General features: G+C 35.5%; 1 long non-coding RNA gene across 1 annotated transcript; it reads right to left on the reverse strand.

Annotated features, from left to right (window-relative positions):
* Positions 1-242: 242 nt before the first annotated feature.
* Positions 243-4,952, reverse strand: LOC116421681. Its single transcript, XR_004232172.1, has 3 exons — positions 4,798-4,952; positions 2,844-2,931; positions 243-2,142 (listed from the first exon to the last, which is right to left on the reverse strand). It is a non-coding gene; the product is annotated as an uncharacterized LOC116421681 (long non-coding RNA).
* Positions 4,953-5,348: the final 396 nt, after the last annotated feature.

A 5,348-nucleotide genomic window follows, 5' to 3' on the forward strand; every position in this document is an offset into this window, starting at 1 on the left:
GTTGTTTTGCATTGTATTTTTAATATTTGTATATATTTTATTAAATATTTCCCAATACATTTTAATCTGGTTCAGTTGGGAGTATTGTGGCCTGCTCAAGTATGTTGGTCATATATTTGACATCTCTGGTGTAAATGATCTCTAAGGTCACACATACCCCACCCTAAACTCTATATATGATTTTATAGCAGACTATTTTTCTTCACAATCACACAATTAATGAAAGATATAGAAAAAATATATGGTTTCATCTGATTTTTAATAAATTCAAAACAAAATGTGCCTTTATAGATTTCTGTCCAACTAGATGTCTCCCCAGAATGAATTGAGATCATTAAATGTAAGTACAGAAAACTTTTTTCAGTGATCCCCTGAAAAGCATCAACCTGGAAGATCTATGTTCTTCAAAGATATTCAACAAAGAAAGCGTCCTACAGAGCCTAAAAGGAAGAATTTTATATATGGAGCATATCCATATGCCCCTGCTTATGGTTTCTTTGGCTTGATCACATAAAGACCCAGGATAATGCAGAGAATTTTTAATAAAAGGTATAGTCATTCAAAAGATATCAGTCCAATGAGCAATAGAAGAAAATTCTGAACCTAATGGAGATACAGTTTTGGAGAGATTGTTGTTTATGGACAATGAATTGGGTTTAGAATTAAATAGATTCAGAATGGATTGAATTTGAGAAGCTGTACATTTTTAGTGACCACAGTTAGCTTCTTCACACACACACACACACACACACACACACACACTCACACTTTAGCTTATTCTTTTTCTCATAATTTTGGTTCTAAATTTTGTCACATTTTTTGAAATTTTGAAGTACCTTCAGTTCTAAGAACTCAAAAGGGCAGATAATCCAGAATATGCTGCAAAAACACAAAATTATTCTTTTGTTCCATCCCATTTCCTCCCAACTTCTCTAAGACAACTCATTAATCAACTCTCCCACCCCCATTGCCCTATTCATTTCCAATGTCTTAGCTGACATGACTTTTTTTTCATTTTTATTCTCCTTGACCTTTATCTACCTTCTGAAACATGACCACTCAGTACTACTGAGTTATCTTTTCCTCTTTAGCTTCAGAGACATCATTCTTTCTTCATTCCCCTCCTACCTGTCTAACCTTTCCTTCTCTGTCTTTTTATTAGGGATATACACATATTTCCAGAATAGCTCTTTTTATTCTTGCCACCACCCAACATAGCTTGCATAAGGGAGGAAAAAACATAAAGAAAAACATTTCATTAATTCTTCAAAATGTGAATCAGGAAGTATAAAATATAATACAGTTAGAGGCCATATTAGCAGTATTATTAGATATTGAAAAAGGAAAGAATGAGTCTGGCTGTACCTAAGTAGGATTGAAGTTGGTGAACATCATTTTGTCTCCTGTGTATATGGGATTTCATGAGATTTTCTGGAGTGGGCTCATTTTTTGTTGGATAGAAGAAAGATGTACAATGGTCCTTTTTATGAAATAGAGATGAAAGTGTCTAGCCCTGCCTATTTTTGAATAGACATGAAGGAGGTCGGCCCTTTCTGGGTGGAATAGAAGTGAAAGAGGAACAGCCCTTGCCTTTGTGAAAACAATATGAAAGAATATAGCCCTTTTTGTGAAGGATAGAGGTAAAAATGGATATCAATGACTATTTAGGATAGAGGTGAGTGTCTTTCTAGGTCTGTATGTGATAGAGATGAGAATGACCTTGTATAGTCTACCCAGCAAGTTTCTCACTTAGCAAAAGGTCAGAGAAGCAGTTATTTAGCCTTTGCGGGAATAATAATTTTTAGTTCTCACATCTCATCAGAAACAAAAAGTAGGATGGCCATTTTGCTAATTTTACTTTTATTGCACAAGCAAATGGACAGACAGCACCGTGACCAGGGGCCCTAGAGCACTGACTGAATGCAGCATGTGTCTCCGCACCAGGATCATAGAGTCCTGGAAGAGAAGGATGGAAGACTAAAAATCAGTATGTCCTTTCCCCGTAGCTCAGGATTGTTCTGCACTGTAAATAATACATGCTCAGAAGAGTTCTTTATATACAGAAGGGTGAAGGCAAACTTTCCAGGGCTGAGCATTGAACCTTTTTTCTCAAGGTTCCGATTGATTCATCACTCATTTGTTCTGGAAGAAAAGACAAAGACCAGAGACTATAAACTCAGGAGTAAGGCCAACAGATAATCCAGCCAGTCTCCTTTCTGTCCCATTTTCTATTCTGCTTTTTCACTGCTGTCTTGTATATTTATAAACAAAAACTCTTAGGTCTGGAAGGTACTTTGGAAATCATTTAGGCACAATCCTTTTTAAAGAAGGCATTGAATCTTAGAGAAGGAAAACTATGTAATCAAAATCTTAAAGTGAGTTTCCAGGACTAGTAATTGGGTCTTATGATAGAACATCAATGAAAATAAAGCCCATCCCCATTTTGAATCTATTTCTATCACTATAAAATGAGAGTGGTTGACCAGAAGGCTCCACTAAGTTTTGACATCCTATAATATAAGATTCTGTCTAACAAAGAATTCTGTTCTGGCCTGGCTAGTGACATATCCTGCTGCTGAGATCTGGGCCTCTTATTTCTTCTGAGAGGAGAAAATTGTGACTCTCCTCTAAATGAGATCAGCTTTAGTTTCTTAAGTGTCTAAAGCCAAGCTGAGGGTCAAGGCAGGGACAAAGTAGAGTCTGATATTTGTGAACTTGTCAAGAAAGTCATTTATCCTCTCTGAATCTTAATTTAATTTTCTATAAAATGAAGGGGTCAATTCTAAGGTAAATTCTAAGTACTCTTGCCACTTTAAATCTTAAATTTCTATATTTCTACTTACACTGCCTGAAGTATTTGGTGGAAGTGTTCCTGAAGGTTCATCTTCACACCTCCCTTCCCTCAGCATTTGGATGTTGGTTTGATGTAACCTGAAACAAGGAGACAAGGAAGAAAAAGAGATGGAGAGAGAGAAAGGAAACAAGAGAGAGCGAGGGAGGGAGAAGGATAGAGAGGGAGAGGGAGAAGGATAGAGAGGGAAAGAGAAAGACAGAGAGAATGAGAGAGAGAAAGAGAAAGAGAGAGAAAGAGAGAGAGGAAGAGAGAGAGGAAGAGAGAGAGAGAGAGAGAGAGAGAGAGAGAGAGAGAGAGAGAGAGAAAGGGAGAGTCAGTCTCTAGGAGTTAAGGTTTAAACTCAATATTTTCCTAGGCCCACGTAACAGAAGAGTGAAAGAAGGCAAGAAGAAATGTGACAGGTGAATTAGTCGAGCTTCACTGACCTAATTCATGCATTCTTCTCTACTCTGGTTTGCTCTCTTTCCAATAAGATCTTAGAATATTTTATTGAGTGTCCCTAGTAATATAATGTCCTAAAAGTCAGATGACTGAGATGCTAGTTCCAGTTTTGCAATTGCCATGAGTTGGGATAAGTAACAACTTCTGGAATCCTCAGTTTTCTTTTCTGTGAAATACATAAAATAAAACTGCCATCTAAAATATATTAATAATTAATTACAAATCACATTTATATAATGCTTTATTATCCCTGCTAGATATGCTATGAGAATCAAAGGATTAATCAAGGATTTTATAAATTAGTGATTTTGTGTGTGTGTTCATGTATAGCATGTAACCATATATATAGATGTATCTATAGCAATTAAGTATGTCATGGGTATGTATAGTATTTTTATGTGTGTATAGTTATACATAATTCTAGATATGTATATTATGTGAGTATATATGTATATGTATATGATGTATATGTTGTGCACTATATGTATATACATGGCTACATAAACAACTTGCATGCATCACACATTTTCTCTACAGAGAGAATGTTTATGTATATATATGTATGTGTGTATATATGTGCACATATATTTGTATATGTGTATATATCTTTATATGTATGCAAATATGTAATTATATTTGCATATATATCTGCATATGTATATGTTTGCACATATTTATCTATATATGTAACTATATATTTATATAAAATTCTATATCTACATATATGTATACAACTGTATACATAGGTATATAGACATTATCTGCATATTTACATATAATTGTTTAATGTTTTAGTACCCCTGTCCAACACCTTTGGACCCGTTATTTCATTAATGTGGGGAATTCCCCTTACTTTTTGCTACAATACGTCAGAATTTATTCTATAGTTTATAATCTAATAGAGCTGTCTGGAGATATGTGGAGGTTAAGTGACTTGCCCAGAGCTACACAATTAGCATGTGTCAAACTTAAGACAAGAGGCAGAACTTGAACCTATATCTTCATAACTTCAAAACCATCTCTGAATTCACTATATTTTTCTGGTCTAAGAAACTCATTTGATCCTCATAACAGTATAGTTGTTGAAGGAAGCGGAAATAAGTCTCAGAAAATGGAAGTGACATATCCACAAGGACACATACCAATATGATGATGAAGCAAGGACATTATCTCATATGTCTTTTGACTCCTATACTAGTATATAATGCATCTGACTTCTTACAGCAAAGAAGAAGAGAGGGAAAAATGAAAAGACCAGCCCTGAAGATAGGAGGACCTGAGTTCAAATCCCAGACACTTACTAGCTGTGTGATCCTGGAAAAGTCACTTAATCCAGATTACCTCAAAAAAAAAAAAAAAAAAAAAAAGAGGTAATAGGAAAAGGGAGGGGAAAGGAGGAAAAGGGAGGGGAAGGGAAGAACAAGTTTCAGTGAAAAGTTGCAGGGTTTTTGAGTCCTTCCTAAGGTTTAGGAAGGTTCTTAAGATTCTTTTAAGGTTCTTACAGATTTTCATGACACAGCAAACAGGGATGGTTGTATGTCCTGCCATCTTCACCACACACATATTGTAAGTTCTTTGGACACAGGTAGCCCACTCTAGGAATGACCCTGTACTGTTGGCACATCTCAGACTCCTGAAAATGAATCAAATGAAAACAATCACTTTCTATGTGACCTCTCTCTCAAAAGGTTGAGTTTGCTTAACTTCTCTTTCAATAACCCCTTAAAAGAAAAGGTGAAGAGAAGCATATCATTTCTTTTGTGGATGTCAGAAAGGGAACAGGCCTTCTGACTTTGAATGTTTGACTTAGAACAAAGATCATTCTTGTCTGTCTGTGTCTGCCATTTTCTTCCTTGTGAGTTGGAGTATGGTATCTGAACTCTCTCTTAGAAGGCAAAAGAAAGAAGAAAGAAAGAAAATTCTTGACTTAGAAAGGCAGTAATCCAAGATTAAATGCTGAACTTCTGTTCATTCTAATAGAATGAACCTACACTTTGTGCAAGTTTGACAGATAATTTATGTCTGAAGATAGCACAGGCAGAAACATACAACT

This window comes from Sarcophilus harrisii, chromosome 2 (assembly GCF_902635505.1).
Source record: "Sarcophilus harrisii chromosome 2, mSarHar1.11, whole genome shotgun sequence".
Classification (NCBI taxonomy): domain Eukaryota; kingdom Metazoa; phylum Chordata; class Mammalia; order Dasyuromorphia; family Dasyuridae; genus Sarcophilus; species Sarcophilus harrisii.